This window comes from Ictidomys tridecemlineatus, chromosome 5 (genome assembly GCF_052094955.1).
Source record: "Ictidomys tridecemlineatus isolate mIctTri1 chromosome 5, mIctTri1.hap1, whole genome shotgun sequence".
Taxonomy (NCBI): Eukaryota; Metazoa; Chordata; class Mammalia; order Rodentia; family Sciuridae; genus Ictidomys; species Ictidomys tridecemlineatus.
Genome location: NC_135481.1, coordinates 111,264,576 through 111,282,592, shown reverse-complemented (window position 1 = coordinate 111,282,592; position 18,017 = coordinate 111,264,576). Strand labels below are relative to the sequence as shown.

The 18,017-nt window shown below is 44.0% G+C and overlaps 1 protein-coding gene and 1 long non-coding RNA gene across 9 annotated transcripts in view; both read left to right on the top strand.

The window, feature by feature from the left end:
* The window catches only part of Ttc7b (tetratricopeptide repeat domain 7B), a 228,913-nt gene that overhangs the window by 31,241 nt on the left and 179,655 nt on the right, over positions 1-18,017 (top strand). The gene's annotated exons all lie outside the window — the stretch shown is intronic.
* Positions 642-16,518, top strand: LOC144377918 (uncharacterized). Its single transcript, XR_013439220.1, has 2 exons — positions 642-14,580; positions 15,422-16,518. It is a non-coding gene; the product is annotated as an uncharacterized LOC144377918 (long non-coding RNA).

Here is an 18,017-nt window from a genome sequence, read left to right as displayed (position 1 = left end):
TTAATCAGAAGGGGATTTTACAATGTTCTCTGCTTTGTGACCTGCTTTTCCCACTTCACCAGCGATCATAAACACTTTCCATGGACATCTCTGCAGTTTGGGGGGCTGTGGAGCTTCTCATTGTGTGCACGAGGTAAAACTTACTTAGCTAAGCAGCCTCTGTGCTTCACAGAGCTTTTCAGGCCCACACACGAAGCTGGGAGGAGATGTAGCCTGGTCTCTGTGCGTTTCCATGTGATTTCCACAGGAGAGCTGCCAGAAGTGGAGCCTGCCCTGTGGGATGGCCAGACCTGTGTGTCTTCCTTCCTGCAGTGAGGGTCCAGCTCCTCTTGCTCTGGCCAACACGCAACAGAATCCTTTTCATTTAAAAATGAACATTTATTTTTTAGTTGTGTGCTCAGTATAGGGTATTTGGAAAATAAACAAATATAAAAAATTTATATTAAAAATGAAATAGTCACAAAAAATTCACATATATTTCTATTAAATATACTTATATATTGATAGTTATTTAAAATCATTTCTATATTGTCAGTTACCATACTGCCACTTTGAGTAGTTAACCATTGTTGAGTGTATATTTAAAAATATGTAGTATATATACAATTTTATATTTAATTGGGATTATGCTCCATGTACTCTTTTATATTTTTTTTACTACATGAGTGTACAATTATTTTTCCATATCATGAAATACTTTCAAAAATGTAGATTTTGACATCTGCACAGTGGCATGCCTTATGGTTGATTTTAAGCCAGTTGCCTGGGGAGAGTCTAAGTGACCAGCATACTTCACTTAGTATAAAGTCCTCATGGCCTGCCTGTGTTGAGCTGGTGTCAGAATCCTTCCTTCTAGAAGGTGAATTATGTTCCATTCTGTGAATATACACCACATGTTGACTTAGTTTGTGGCCTAATATGTGGTCCATCCTGGAAAGGCTCCCATGGGCACCTCAGAAGAAGGTGCGTGCTGCTGTTGGCAGGCAGGGTGCCTGAGCATGTCCACTGGGTCTGGCCGGCTGACGTGGCAGGTTCTGTTTTCTTACCTTCTGTCTGTCCATTCCTTACTAAGTGTGGAACAGTTGTTACAGAATTCTCGACTTCTCCCTTAAATTCTGTCTGGATTTGGTTCACATATTTTGATGGTCTGTTTTCAGGTGTGTAAATGTTTTCACCTGTCACATCTTGCTAAAACTTTTATTAATATAGAAAATCCTTAGTCTGTTGCACTCTTTGTTGATTTAAAGTGTATTTTCTCAGATATTAGTGTAGCCATCCCTTTCTCTTTTGGACACTATTTATGTGAAATATCTTTTTTTCATCCTTTCACTTTGATTTACTGAATGGTCTCTCACAGACAGCATGTAGTTGGACCGTGTTTTTCACACTCCTCTGCCAGTCCCTGTCCTTTCACTGGGGAGGGCATCCACCTTTGTTGAGATCCTTGGTTCGCCCTACAGCTTCGAGCGACTATCTGGTGTCACTTTGTTCTACCTGCAGGACTTCCTTGAGCGTTTCTAGCAGTGTAGACACAGTGGCAGTGCGCTCCCCCAGCCCTTGTTTACCTAGGAGTCTCTCAGGTGCTCCTCTCTCGGGAAGGACAGCTTTGCCAGACACAGGTTCTTGGCCAACAGAGTGTTTCTTCCAGTACTCTGGATATATTGGCCCACTCGCTGCATTTTGGGCCATGGATGTTTCCGATGAGCAATCTCCTGATCACCCACCGAGGATTCCTTCTATGTGATCGCTTCTCTCTTGCTTTTTGAGCATCCTCTGTCTTTGCTAAGTTGGTTATAATGTAGGTCTCTTCAGTGCATCTTACTTGGAGTTTGTTGAGCTTCTTGGATTTTTATGTCCATCTCTTTCATCACATTGGGGACTTTTTCAGTCACTGGAGGGAATGCTTAGCTGCCTGGCTTCTGTAGGCCGCACGTTGGTGGCTCTGGGAACACTCGCATGGCTGCTGCTATGCTAAGAGCTGACCATGACTCTAAGTTACCATCAAGCCTTCCTCTGGACATTGCCAGCTTTTAACAGACTCCAGGTTCTAAAAATGTTACATGGGACAGACTGAGCCTATGTCATTGTTGCCTCAGCAGGAAGATACTCCTGGGACTTCCCACCATCTTCTCGAATCCTGTTTATAGCTTTTATTTGATTATTTATTTTTTGGCACTGGGGATGGAACCCAGGAATTCCCTGCTACTGAGCTACATCCCCAGCCCTTTTTATTTTTATTTTGAGAGAGGGTCTCACTAAATTGCAGAGGCTAGTCCCAAACTTATGATCCTCCTGCCTTAACCTCCCTCTAGTAGCTTAGAGGTATGTGCCACAGCACCTGGCAATGTTTCCAGCTTTTTAAAATAACATTTATTGGTATATAATTTACTTAGTGTACCATGTTATATAACCACCACCATCAATTTCTGAAAAATTCTATCACCCAGGCCTAAAAAGAAACCTGTATTCATTAGCAGTCACTTCCTGTTTTCCAAACCCCATCCCCAACCTGCAGCCCTAGTCATCCGCTAATTATTTATCTGTATATTTGTTTATCCAAGGCATTTTGTGCAAACGAATCATATTCTATTAGAATTTTTACATCTGTCCTCTTTCCCCTTGTCTGCTCTTTTAAGGTTCCTGCACGTGAGAGCAGGTGTCAGTCCTGGTGACACTGAGCGCAGTGCTGTCCTGTTAAGATCACATTTGCACATTGTTAACCTTGCGTTCAGTTGGTGAACTCTGGGTCGGTTCCACTTTTTGGCGATTCTGAATAATGCTGCTATAAACACTGCATAGAGATTTTGGGTAGACATTCTCATTTCCCTTGGCCACCAGATCACTGGGCAGCTCTGAGGAGCTGGTCATAGCTGTCCAAGGCAGCCTCACCAGCACAGAGGTTCCCTGCATCCTCATCAGCGTTGCCAGTGTCTGTCCCTTGATGATAGCTGTCCTACAGCGGGTGAAGCCAGCCTCACTTGTTCGCAGTTGCCTAACGACGAGTGATATTGGGCAGTTTTTCATGTGCTTATTGCTTTTTGTATAACTTGTTTGGAGAGATATCTATTCAAACCCTTTGCCTAGTTTAAAAATGGAATATTTGTCTTTTTACTCTTTGAGTTGTAATAGTTCTTTTTGTGTTCCAGTCTTGTACAGATACATGGTTTGTAAATATTTTATCCGAGTCTGGTTGTCTTTTCACTTTCTTTCTTTCTTTCTTTCTTTTTTTACTTTTAGTTATTTTATTTATTTATTTTATGTGGTGTTGAGAATCGAGCCCAGGGCCTCCCATGTGCTATTCGAGTGCTCTACCACTGAGCCACAACTCCCGCCCCCTCTTTTCACTTTCTAATGTTAACCTTTGAAATGCAAAAATTTCTTAGTTTTGATTAAGTCCAGGTTATCTACTTTTTCTTCTGTTATTTTCATGCTTTTGATTTTGTATCTAATAAACATTACTTAATCAATGCTATGAAGATTTTCTCCTATTGTTTATTCTAAGAGTTTTTTTTTTGTTGTTTTTTGTACTAGGGGTTGAGCTCAGGGGTGATTACCACTGAACCACATCCCCAGTCTCTTTTATTTTTTATTTTAAACAAGGTCTTGTTAAATTGCTGAGGCTGGCCTTGAACTTGCAATCCTCTTGCTTCAGTCTCCTGAGTTACTGGGATTACAGGTGTGTGCCACTGTGCCCAGCATAGTTTTATATTTTAAACTCTTAACTTTAGGTCTCTGATTCATTTTGGCCTCTCATCAAAATGTTTCAGGCACATACTTGTAATCCCAGCTCCTGGGGAGGCTGAGGCAGAAGGATTACAAGTTTGAACCCAGGCTGAGCAACTGAGTGAGTTTTGATGCTGTCTCAAAATATATTTGATCTCTCACCCAAATATGTGTTTGTGAGGACAGGGGAAGAATTCTTTTCTTTGGGGATGGGTACTAGGAATTGAACTCAGGGGCACTCCACCACTGAGCCACATCCCCAGACCTATTTTGTATTTTATTTAGAGACAGGGTCTCATTGAGTTGTTTAGCACCTTGCTTTTGCTGAGGCTGGCTTTGAACCTGCAATCCTCCTGCTTCAGCCTCCTGAGCCACGGGATTATAGGCATGTATCACCACACCTGGCTGGGAAAAATTCTTTTGTATGTGAATTTCTAGTTGTGCCAGCACCGTTTGTTGAAAAGACTATTCTTTCCCTAATGAATTGTCTTGTTATTCTTGTTTAATCAATTAAACATCAATGTAATTGTTTATTTCTGGACTCTTAGTTCTGTTCTCTTGGTCTGTATACCTATCCTTATGCCAGTACCGCAGTGTATTACTGTAATGTTGTGGTTTGGATCTTTAATGTCTGCCCCCAAACTCATATGCTATGCAATGCAGGAATGTTCAGAGGGCTGAAACGAGGAAGCTGTCACCTTATTGGTGGCCTAATCCACCTGATAGATTAATAATTTGAATGGATAGCTAGGTGGTAGCTGTAGGCAGAGAGGGTGCAGCTGGAGGAAGTAGGTCACTGGGGATTGTCCTGGTCTATACCTATCCCTGGCCCCTTCTTCTTTCTCTCTCTCTGCCTCCTGGCTGCCATGAGCTGAGCAGCTTTCCTCTGCCACAGCCTTCCTCCATGATATTCTGCCTCACCTGGGTCCTAGGGCAGTGAAGTCATCCTGTTATCTACTGAACCTCGGAAACATGAGCTCAAAATAACCTTTTTCTCTTTTAAGCTGTTCTTGTCAGCTATTTTGGTCATAGTGACAAAAAGCTCACTAACATGTGGCTCTATAGTAAGTTTTGAATTTTGGAAGTGTAAGCCCCTCCAACTTTTTTTTTTTCCAAGATTATTTTGGCTCTTGTGGACCTGTTACATTTCCACATGAATTTTAGGATATATTATAAATTAGTGCAGGAAAAATTTTGATAGAGATTGTATTGAATCTGTAGGTCAGTTTGGGGAACACTATCATCTTAACAGTGTTAGGTCTTACAGTCTGTGAATATGGGCTGTCTTCTTTCATTAATTTAAAAAATGTTTTGTAGATTTTTGGTTACAAGCCTTACATTCCTTTTGTTAACTTTTATTCTAAGTATTTTACTCTTTTTGATGTTATTATGTATAGAATTCTTTCTGATTTCATCTTGAGATTGCTCATTGCTATAGAAATACAACCAGTTTTTATATATTGATCTAAACTTATTAATTAGCTCTAATAGTTTTTTTATTAGAGCATTATAATTATACATAGCATTTGGGTTCATTTTGACAAAATCATACATTCAAGGACTTTGATGTTGATCTCCACTGTCCCCCTCCCTCCCCCATCCCTATTCTCCCTACTTTACTAAACGCCCTTTCTTTCAAACATATGTAAAGGTGAAGTTCCCTCTGGTACCTTTATATATGAATATAACATGATTTTGTTAAATTCATTCCATATTTCGTCCCCCCTTCCCATCCCTCCTCCCTTCTTCTTCATCTCCTCTTATTCTCATGATCTTCCCTGAATTTTTATGGTATCTGATCCCTTCCCCAACTGCCTCCTTTCCCTTATTTTACTATCTTCCACATATGAGAGAAAATGTTCAATCCTTGATTTTTTAGCTCTCACGGGGATTCCTGAAAAGTTCTCATTGGTTGGGGAAGTGCGGGAGGAGGGATTTCCAGAAGAGGGATTTCCGGTTGTTGGTTCCTGGAGGAGCCGCGTGGCATTTGGGAGAGTTCCCGGGGAGCGTGTGTGGAGTGTGCTGGTGGAGTTCAGAAATAAAGTTTGTTCCTGCTTCAGTGGCTTGTGATTTGTGCCCAGCCAGACTGTGGCAGTAAGAGACTGTCAAAGGTTTTTTTTTTTTCCCTCATTGAGATGTTTATGCATTTTTTTTTGGTGCTTTATTCTTTATAATATTTTACCTTTGTAGATTTTCACATGTTAAACCAACCTTGCATTCCTGGGATAAATCACATTTGGCCATGTTATGCAATCCTTTATAGCTGTGGGTTTTATGTGCAATTCTGTGTTGAGGACTTTTACATCTCTGTTCATAATGGATGTAGGTTGTTTTCTTGTGACATTTTTGGATTTGTATTATTGGCATACTGCTGTCATAGGATGAGTTGTGAAATGTTCCCTCCTATTCTACCTCTTGGAAGAGTTTGTGAAGGATTGGTGTTAATTCTTATTTAGACATTTAATAGAATTCACCAGTGACACCATTTGAGCCTGGGTTTTCTTTGTAGAACTTTCTTGATGACTGATTCAGTCTCATTGGTTTGAATGGCCTTCACTTGCTCTCCGTGTCCTCTATGGCATTTGTTCATTGAGTCCTGAGCTGGTCAATCATGGCAAACAATCCTGGTCAGAAAAGTGGACACTTTTAGCTAGTTCCCAGTTTCAGAGTCAATGACTTTACGAGTAGTCTCTATTCTGTTTTTTAGTAATATTTTGAGTAGCAGCTCGTTTGAGTTATAAAGCAAAGCTGATATATATCATGGTCAAAGGAAGCAGTACTTCCCATAAGTGCAGTTGATGGACAAAATCATCCTGGTGAACAAATCCTGTTTTTTTTCCTCCTGCCAAGAAACTGTCAACCACTGCCAGATTTTAAGCAGGAAGGATGACTTAATTAAATTTATAAGTAAGAAGGCTCTTTCTGGCACAAAGCAGAGAAAAATGAGAAGGAATTAAAGACTATAAGGAATGGGGATGTGAGCTGGCCTTGGCCCTTTCTCCATGCTCTTCTGCATTTCAGGGGTCCTAACTTCTGCAGATTGTTCCCCAGGTGTCCAGGTCAGTAGTAGGCTTGTGCATGGGTGTGGCCGACAGGAGGCACTGGCAGGAAACTGGAGGGAGCAGGGAGAGAGAAACCAGAGGACTCCTCTTCCTCTGCTTCAGGCAGCACCTCTGGCAGCAATCGAGTCTTTTTGGTTCAGCTCTAGATGAAACCTCCCCCTGTGATTTGTCACCCAAGGCTCCCAAAGCTCCGTCTTCTCCTGTCCTTCATGACAGTGATGTCTTCCTGCTGTTGCTGGATTCTAGGATGTAAAGCCATCTTGTGTTTCCCCTTATCTCTTTTAACTCCCGTGTGGACATTCTAGGTGTTGCATCCCCTGTATTGGAAGGGCTAGAATGCTTCCGCTGTCCTCACTGGATCCTAATGGATATCAGTAAGAGAGCAAAAACCTAGATTCCATGCAGAAAGCGTTGAACCAGGCTGGACCGGGCAGGTCAGAATCAAGAGGCATTTGAAAGAGACAGGCTATGCTTGTTGGAGTTGGTGTGGGAAGGTGGTTGAGAGAGGAAAGATGGTTGTGAGGTTTTTAGCTTAGCATACTGGGCAGGTAATGATGTTGTTAAACCAAACGAGGATCATGGGAGGAAACACTTATTTTCCTTGGAGGGTGGAAGGACGAAACTGGATTGCAGTTGAATATGGTGAAACCTGTGTCCACCAGGGGGTGCTGTCCACGTGACCATTGGAAGTCTGGTGTTGCTGGTCAGACTACAATTTCTAGGTTCCTAGAAATTGTAGCTCATGCAGAGGACCTTGGAGAGTGAGGCGGGCAAGGGCTGAGCCTTGGGCCTGCCAGCCCCCAGCAAGTAACAGGGCCTGCTGTCTGTAGGCAGAGTGCCTGCCCGGGCACTGGGCTGGGGAAGGGAGGAGGCATGCAGGTGACACATGGCTTTCCCCTGGGGTTCACAGCACCTGAAACATGAGCATTTGTACGTTGAGGCAGGTGAATGTTCATAGTGAGGGTGATATTAAAACGTGGTAAGGGCAGTAAGTAGGTGGTGGCCTGGGTGTCAGGACAAGTCAAGATGAGGTTTAAACATACTATGGAGAAAATCCACATTTTTTCCCTTATTGCTTGAAGCTCGGGTTCCTAGTAAGTGTCCCTGCGTACTGTAACAAGTTGAGGCATGGCCACATGTTTCTCCAGATTTCTGGACAATATGTCCTAATTTCGTCATGCTGGCCACATGTCCTGCTGTGTCCTGCCCACACTCTATGCCAGGCTGTCTGCCCACCACCCGCCTGTCCTCACCCCACCAAGTGCACCCTGCCCCTGGTCGTCTGCTCCCTTCTCCTTAGAGTCTCCCCTTTCCCTGTGCTGAATCCATCTAGTGACACCTGTTTTGCATGAAGGCCTCACTGGTCCTCCATCTTCTCTAGTCTCTCCTTCCTCTGAGTCCACCTCTGTGTGTAGTTAGTCATCTAGTTTGGCACTCAGTTTTTGTTTAATTACTTCACATCTGCCACTTGCCTCTCCCAGACTAGATTGTATAATTAATTCATTAGATCAGCGACCGTGTGGGCGCCTGCTGTGGGGTGGGCACTGAGGCTGTCATGTCAGGGCTGCTGGCTTTGTTTCCCTGCATTAACACCAGGGACAGTGCCTGCCACACGGGGGTGCTTGCACAGGGACTGTTCTTTAAACATTTTGCCCTCCCAAAGATAAGTTCTACTCGAGTAATACAAGTAAAAAGTGAAAGTGAAGAGTTTCTGGAGTATTCTGAAATCCAGTTTTAGTTGAAAGCAGGTTTGGGGTCAGTCCTGGTAGAAAGCACAGCCTCCTGTTGCCAGCTTCTCTCCAGGCACGCTCACTCCCAGGGCGGGTCAGTTCACAGACTGCCTCAGAGAGCCTGCCTCCCCGCTGGCTGGCTGAGAGCAGCGGCTCTCTGTCCTCCTCAGTGCAGTTTTCTGCCCTGTCCTGTGTGCTAGCTGCCACTTTTTTTTTTTTTTTTAGGATTCGGGTCCTTGTTTTTAGAATCTCCTGGGGCCCAGACACACGGAGCTGGCTGTGGTGTGGAAGATCACCCAGACCCGGCTCCTGGGTCTTATTTTAGATCCAGGGCGCCTGACTCCTCCTGCAGTGCTTGTTCTGTCACCACCCATCTCTTGGCTTCCACGGTTTCCAAACCGTGTCTGGTGTTCATTTTCTTCCCCCAAATGTTCGTGACGCTTTGGGAATGAAAAAAGCATCCATATTTGGAAAGCTCTGAGTGCTCTCGGGGGTGGGAGCAGAGCACAGACTGTTCTGTGGAGAAGGAGGACGTCTGAGTGTGGCTCCGTCAGTGGGCCGGGAAGGGTGCCCGAGAGCAGGGAGCTGTGGAGCAGCCTTGGCGGGGCCACCGTGAGCAGTGTCCTGACCCTTGAACCAGGCAGAAGCCGGCAAGGGTGGGCACACCACCTCTCAAGACAGAGGACTCAAGTTCATGGAGTGACTCCTGGGTGCCAGGTTCTGGGGTAGTAGTAGTAAATTTCTTATGATAATCCTGGCATTTAAACATTCCTGGGGAAGGAGGAGTGAAGGGAGAGGAGATACAGTTGGGGGTGATATTGGCCAAATTATTTTGTAAACAAAACATAACACCATCTAAGCACTTGCGGGTCCCTCTTAATCTCAACCCTAGAGAGGCATGGGTGTGGCTCATCCCCTACTCCATCCAGCTCTCTCCTGTCAAGGGCTGGCGTGTCACTTTGCAGTTGTGAATACTGCCAAGTCGGGATTGAAAGAGACCAATTTGATCCTGGTGTGCTGCTAGGTGCCTTAGTTTGCAAGTAGCGGCTCAGTGCCAGTTGGACCTTGCAGGAGGGTTTGGAAAAAACACTTCTTCCCTGAACAGTGTAGACAGCCCTCAGGCTTCTTTTTCTTTTTTAACGTTAGGGCACTTTGGAGCTCTGGGCACCTGCAAACCCTGAGTTCTACAGAAGGCCTCCAGGTGTGTGGACTTTGGGCCACCTTAGTACTCAGTGCAGCCGCCCAAGGTCATCCAGCCTCGTCCGGGCTGCCACTAGGGGTCGCGGGAGCAGCGTCCTCGCTGAGGCGCGCGCCCTCGCCACGCATGCGCAGAGTCCACCAGCGGCGTCCCGGGCCGCGCCCCTGCCCGGCGACTAACGCCTGTACCCCAGGGCGGGGCCGGGCGGTGGTCTCCGCAGGACCCCTTGACGCTGGCAGTCACTAAGTTTGGTTCATTCTGTGATTCAGCTGGAGTTCAGGGAGAGGGAAGGAACTCGCCCGCCTCCTTCATTAGCCTCGAATTAGTGAGTCTCCCTGGGGACGCCCGGCCCTTTGCAGGTGGCATCGCCGGGAGGCAGGAAAAGCCTGGCTTGCAGGAGCGTTCACACTCGCAGGCCTTTCTGAGCCCCACCCATGAGCCAGGTTCTGCCTCTGGGACATTTGTAGACTTTCCAGGAGTTGACAGCGTTTAACATAGAAACATTGAGTGCGAGGATCGTTTACAGAGAGGAAGACAGGAGAGCACACAGGCTGCTAGTGGAGCTTTCGCAGGAGGTGAGCTGTGCCCTCCTTGCGCATGGATAGAAGATCCTTGGTAGGTAGGACCGCAGGAGGCCTAGGAGGAAGATGTTTTGATGGTCATTGTTCACGTCTTAAAGTGACAGAATCTCATCCCAATCTTGATAAATTGGATGTTAATGACATGACCTTCTAGGTGTCATCCTGGAGTTGCAGGGTAGCCACTGACAGTGCTTCTTCACTGGTGGAGAATTCCTCCAATCTCTTGGGGCTGTGTCCCAGCTGCTGGGGGGGATCTTCCCTGGTAGAAATCTCCTTGGATCAGGAATTTGGGTGGCCTCTGCCAATACCCGCAGTGGGACCATGGGTAAATCATGAACCCTCTGGAAGCTTAAATTTCCCCATCTACAGGAGAGATGACATGGGTTCTGGGTTGATTTTCTTAATTTTTTTGAGAAGCTGCTTTTCATTATTTGAGGCTTTGAAATCCCTTTGGGTGGGGTGAAAAAGTAGTTCTATTAAAAAAAAAAAGTCCATGTGTGGAGGGAATGGAGTGGGGGAAGTTGGCCACAGGAGTCCTTCTGTGGAGGGAATGGAGTTGGGGAAGGTGGCCACAGGAGTCCTTGCTGAGTGCTGGATTTTCTCATGTATGAAACCCAGCACTGTGGAAGCAGGGGCCAGGAGCTGCGCTGTGGGGCCCTGGGGTGAGATCTGCTGTCAGCCTTCTAGCTCTTTGCCTCTGACTCTGATCTCTTGGGCTCCTTCCCATTCTAGATCCAGTGGTTCTGGGAATGGTGGGAGGCTCCTCTCAGGTTGCTCTCAGGGCTTCCTGTTATATTTAGACTGTGTAAGAAGAGCAAGAGTCCTTTCCCAGCCACTGACCCATGTTCATATTTAATGTTATTTGTTTTGATAGGCTTCTTGTTGGTTCTCTTTTTGGCAGTGGCAGAGACTCATAGGGTCTAGAGAAAATTTGGGGAATGGAAGCTTTAGGTGAAGGTCTGCTGAGGTCCCTGCTCTTACCTCTTTGGTGACACCTTGTCTGCTGCAGTCATTGCATGCTTTACATTGTTTTGAGAATATCTTGTTTTTCATTTTTGCTAGAAGTGGCACTTCTCAAGGGTGAAAACTGTGTCCTGTTCTGTACAGTCCAGGACACTGAGGGTTGGTGTTCAGTGAGAGGTTGGGGGTGAAGAGGGATAGGCACTCCCGTTGGCTGGCTGCCCTTACCTGGGCTATAGTGGGAGTGCAGGGGCTAAACGTGGCCCACAGGGATCCTTAGTGTGAAGACTCCTGTCTTCTTAGGAAGGAGACTAGTGCCAAGATCAGAGTGCTGTGGCATCATGTACTAGGGGTGCCAGCATGGTAGCTGTGCTGAGCTCCAAGTGGAAAGAACATGGGTGATTTTTAGCTTCTCCCTGATGCTTTCCTGCATTTTTCAGATATGCCTCAAAAAAAAAAAAAAATAGGGAGGAGGATTGTCATTGCCCCAGGAAAGGCACATATTGCTAGGAGTAGTTACTATTTATTGAGTATGTTCTGTATTCCAGGCACAGGCTAAGCCTCGCAGCAGTCAGTCAAAGCAAGTGCTGTCATGTACCTTTGCTCACCGAGGACAAGTGTCAAGTCACAGAGCAGGTACATGGAGAAGCAGGGTTCCAGTTCAGTTGTCTAGGTGGAAGCCTGTACAGTTTCAATTCTTGGTATTTCACCTAGCAGTTTGGCAGTTAGGTAGAAGATGGGATTTTTCAAAAAATAAAAATAATTTAACATGGGCTGGGGCTGTAGCTCAGTGATAGAATGCCAGCCTTGCATGTGTAAGGCACTGGATTCAATCCTCAGTACCACATAAAATAAGTAAATAGATATTGAAAAAATAATAACAAAAAATATAGGGTTACCACATGATCCACCAATTCCATTCATAAAAATATAGCCAAGAGAATTGAAAATGTATGCCCACACAAGAACCAATACCTGGGCTCAGGTGGGGTATTATTACTCAGGAGGCTGGGGCAGGAGGATTGTAAGTTTGAGGCCAGCCTGGGCAACTTAGTGAAACCCTCTTTCAAAATAGAATAAAAAGGGCTGAGAGGTAGCTCAGTGGAAGCAGACACTAGCCTTGCCAGAGGGAAGATGGTGGGGAGGCCTCTGGGTTTAATTCCTAGTGCTCAAAACAAAACAAAACCAGTACATGAACACTGATAGCAGTATTCTGTAGACATCCAGGAAGTGGAAGTGGCCTGAATGTTTACCTGCTGATGACTGGATAGAGAATATGAGATGTTTCGCAGATTGAAATATTATTTGGCAATAAAAAGGAATAATGTTTGGAGTTAGATAATGGTGGTTGTACACTACAGTAAATGTGCCAAATGCCACTACATTGTTAACAGTAAAATGATTGATTTTTGTGTTTTGTGAATTTCATTTCATTTTATAAATATATTTTTTAGTTGTAGGTAGACACAGTTTCTTTATTTTATGTACTTATTTTTAAAAAATATTTATCTTTTAGTTGTAGTTGGACATAATATTTATTATTTTTTTATTTTTATGTGGTTCTGAGGATTGAACCCAGGGCCTCAGACATGCTAGTGAGTACTCTACCGCTGAGCCCCAGCCCCAGCCCCTTATGTACGTATTTTTAACGTGGTGCTGAGAATAGGACCCAGTGCCTCACATGTGCCAGGCAAGTGTTCTACCATTGAGTTACAGCCCCAGGCCCGAGTTTCATTTTTAAAAAAGGAATGATATTTGGATATTTGGTATATAGCTGTAAAGCTTGAAAACATGATGAATCCCAGAAGCCAGACACAAAAGATCATATTCTGTGTGATTTCATTCATATGAAATATCCAGAATAGGCAAATCCATAGAGACAGAAAGTCAGTAGATTAGTGGTTGTCAGGGTCTGAAAGGAATATGGAGTAGGAAGTACCTGCTTACGGGGAAGGGTTTTTCTTGGAGCTAGGTAAATGTTCTGGAATTAGCTAGTGGTGATGGTTCCACAACTGGACACACACACCAAAACCACTGGATTGGTATACAATTGGTACCATATACCAATCCAGTGGTTTTGGTGTATGAATAATATCTGGTTTATATTTTTGGTATATGAATAATATCTCAATACTATTTAAGTATAAATAAAAATAACATAGCCAAAAATAACATAACGAATGAATAAAATTCTCCCTTTTGGAGACTTTCCAGCCTACTATTACCTCAAGATAATAATAATGTGATGAATGATCCTCAGCATTTGTGCTTCTGAGCTCTTCCTGTGTGCCAGGCGCTGTTCTAAGCACTCAGCACCTTTGCATATGAAGTCAGCTGTGGATTGGAGCCTAAGTCTGGCCTCTTGGCTGCTGAGCTGTCCTGCTTTACATATAGAGACAAATGCAGCAGAGATTCAAGTGTGTGGCAGAGAGCCTAGGAGCAGGACTCAGTGCTAGACCTGCTGGGCCGCATCCCAGCTCTGCCATTTTGATGTGATCTTGGGTGAGTTACTTCACAGAGCCACGCTCTCCTCATCTCCAGTCTGGAGAGTGAATCCTCCATCCTAGGGCTCTCTGGAGAGTCAGGTAAATTATGTCAGATCAGAACAGAATCTGGATGCAGTGACTCCTCAATACACATCACTATTATTACTATTATGTGGGGTTACTAAAGGAAGACTTAAAGAATAGATTCAAATTGCAAACTTTTATTTAGTGAGCATTTCAGGTTGACTTAGCATCTTACTTGCGGCAGAATCATAGAGCTAGAAGGGACATTTATTGAAAACTGATCTGCTCTAGTGGGTAATAGTGTAAAGCAGGGCCTGGCATCCTCTTCCTGTGTGAGGAGTGTGTATGTGGGGGTGTGTATGCATGTGTGTGTATATGTGTGTGTGGTATGTGCATGTGTGTATGTGAATGCTTATGTGTGTACGTGTATATGTACCTCCTAAGAAGGATGTGCTGAGTCCAGAAGGAAAACAATTTGTGAAAGCAACAGAGGGACCAACCGTGGCTCCCAGCCCAGAGACCACTAAAAATCTCCGAACCTGGGATTGACACAAACCTCACAGGATGTCTGGGCAGCCATCCCTACTCTCTCCAACCTGCACTGGGACTTCTCCTCCCACTGAACTGAGGACACCTGACACCTGTGGGAACCCGACCATCCTAGAGGCGAGAACACAGAACCACAGGCTGGGCTGCCCTTGCCAGGGCTTGGCTTTGTGCATCTTAAATCTGTTTTCCTAAGTTTCTTTTCAGACTTGGAAATTGAGATCCCTGGAAATTGTCTTCCTGCCTTTGAAGCCCACGCCCCAGGATGAGGTATCAAAGACATGATATTAAAGTTTTTCTGGTACTTCTAGTTATAAACTTCCCTGTGGGTCAAGTGACAACAAAGCATCAGGCCTGTCCTGGGCCTGACTTCCAGAGGTGTGGTCAAGGTAAATTGGCAACAGTGGCTGGTGTTAGAAAACACAGTTCATGTCCTTACATTTTATAGGCTTTTATTGCATTACATAACTTTATAAGAAATTAATTTCCTATTCATTGCAGTGTGATTTTAAAAAATCAAAATATTTGTTTTGGCTGTTAGTCTTTCAGAGTTATATAGCTCAAGGTGGCATCTCAGTAGTTCAGCCCTTCATGGCAGACAATGAAATCCTTTTCATTGTCTGCCCAGCGTCTAGGACTTGCCTGGGTGCTGCAGCTCTTGATAGGAGGGGAGCAGCACCCTGCGACTCCAGACTTTGATCTATATGCCTTTGCAACTTAGGACTCATTGTGATGGCATTGTTTTTATCAGACACTGAGTGCTGCTGTCAGCAGCTCAGTGAGAAAGGACTTTGGGAGCAGGGCTTTGCACTCAGTCAGACCAGGGGTCAAAACTGGCTTTATCAGCTGTTAGCCTGGCGCTCTGAGTTCAGTCTTATGTAGAAGATTCTGTTAACACCTTCCTTGCAGGATGGCTGTGGAGATTAGGAATGCATGTTCAGTCCCAGGCATGGCGCCAGGAGCTGAGGAGGGATTTGCTAAATGAACCTTTATTATTATTGAAACTGTTCAGTTTTAATGTCCAGGGAGGGTGCCTACCTGAGTGATCTCAAATTTAACTAACTCCTCTGATCTCTGGCAATGAGATGTGTAATTTTCTACTTTCTCACAGAACTCCAGGGAACCTGTAGGTCATGGGGAAATAAAATGGCGCTCCCTGGCAGAGGATTTGAAACCGTGATGTTAAATGAAACGCAGAGGGAGAGTATAGTTTGTCACATGATGTTCTGCAAGTCACACCTAGATGGAACAGCTCAGAGGCTGGGCAGGTTTGAGCTGTTAAAAGTGTAGAAGTCCTCAGCAGTGACCCAACCGTCCTGCACCCACTCCACTTGCTGCCCACTGGTCTTCTGGCCTCTGTAGGCCACTTTTGCTTTCCACATCATCCTGCAAGGTCTCAAGGGTCAGTGTGGCCTCTCAGGACATGACCAGGGAAAATCATTGGCCCCAACCCAGGGGGTCCCTTATAATTTCAACTTCTGACTCCCGCACTGACCTTGGGCAATTGCTGAACTTCTGAGACTGTATTTTTTCACAAGTTTGAGAGGAGGATGATACCACTGAATGGACCAAACAGACCAGTGGAAACGGAAGAGCTTTGAAAGCTGTTAAATGTAATCAAATGATATTATTGTCATTAATTTATATAAAATATGTTATCATTCCTAGAAAGGATCTCTTAGAAATGAGTCGATATGTGGAAATTCTTTCCTGTGGCAGAGAGAAAAATAATTTTTGTGGATACTCTGTTCTTCAAACCACAACAACATGGTTACCTGCTTCGATCACCTGCTTTAAAGCTGGCCTTGATTGTCAAGATCACTCGCTGTGGTGAGAGTCTCCTCCAGATGTCCGTGTGCTGGAAGCTTGCTCTCCGGCATCGATATTGAGAGAGCATGAAACGTTTAAGAGGTGTGGCCAGTGGAAAGTGATTAGGTCATTGGGGACATTGCTCTTGAAAGGGATTAATGTAGTTCTCGAGGGACCCTAGTTAGTTTCTATGAAAGTGGGTGGTTATAAAGAGAATGAGTCTGCCCCTGAATTTCTTTTGTCTCCTGGGCCACCATATGCTTTCTCCCTCTTATACATGTGCCCGTCATGATGCCATCTACCGTGCTGTTATGTAGCCAGAAATTTCTCATCAGAGCTGAGCATATGCTGGTGCCATACTGTTAAACCTTCAGATTAAAAAAAAAACAAAACCCAAAACTCTTTAAAAAACCCGCCTCTTTTATTTACAAAGTATCCAGCCTCAGGTATTTCATTACAACAACAAAAAACAGACTGACAAACACTTAATTTCTCCCTTTTTTGTACACAACTTTAATTTTGGAGATGCAGACCTATTGAGGCATTGCTGTTACACCAGCTTTTTTTTTTTTTTATCAAGTCTTCTTTTCAGTTTATTTTTGGTCATATATTTCTCTAGGAAAAAGAAAGTAACTAAAAACCTTATTGAAATAGCTTTCCAAACTGACAAGGCATTATTTGAGATTTTAATGGGAGCCAATCTAGGCCATGACCTCAGGACTCTGCTTCTCAGACAGTGCTGATATGATCCCAGACACTTGAAAATTTATAGAGCAGTCCAAAGGGCCTGTAAGCAGCTTTGACAGAGAACTAAATATTCTGGAACTCAGCTGCTCAGGCATGAAGTCATTGCAATAAATCAAGACACTGCCATTGCTCTGATGTGTGCCCAGTGGCACATGGAATGAACACCATAACATTGGGGAGAGGAAAAGCAACAATAGCTAATTAATTTAATACCATAAAAGGCCTCCTGCCCAAGAGTGGACTCTTTCCTGAGAATGTGTTTGCCAGCCCAGACCTCGAGTGTCCACAAGTGTTCTGCCTAAGAACGTGAACCCGTAGAAAACACTGGTCTCTCCTACCAGTGGAGGGTTAGTTGTGTAGGTGGTTTGAATATTCTTACTAACCACACATGACCATGGACTGCAGCCCTAGATGACAGGTTTTCAAATATTTCAGAACCTAGTAAAATACAGCTGATAGTCAAATTACATTTAGTGTATTTGGCCTTTATTTTATTTTTTTTTTCTCTTGGTCATCTTCATAAGCATTGGTGTCAAAGTCCAGCTTGCAAAGAAGCACAGTGCCAGAGAGTAGAGCCATCTTTTCTGACCTTTTAACATGCTCTGGGGAATTTCTTTTCCTTATTCTGAATCTCTGATATCAACTTGCACATTATTTAGTTACTTCTCATGTAAGTGGACAGCAGATTGTGAAACAGTTCATTAACATTTATATTCATTCTCTCTGTCTCTTTCTCCTGGTGGTTTTAATTTTGTACCAAGTACTTAAAGTGCATTTAGGAAACTCTAATCAAGTATATATTCTTTTAAGCAGTTCTGCAGTTGTTATGCTAAATGGTGCACTTGTTCAGTTTAATCTCATATTCTCCTCCAAAGAAAATGTCAAGAAGTTAGAATAGAGTTCACACTGGAGAGAACTACTTTTTTTTTTTTTTTTGCAATGGCATAAACAATTTTGGCTCTAAACAGGAACAGAATGAATATCGAGGACGTAAGACTTGATGAACATTAACAGTTATTATCACTACATTCCTTTTGTTTTAAAAGTCCAGTTGAGACACAGAAGATAAAAGTAGACCCAAAACAAATTTCTAAAGATGAAAACTACAATGGCTGAAATTTTAAAAATGCAATTGCATATGATTGTGGCAG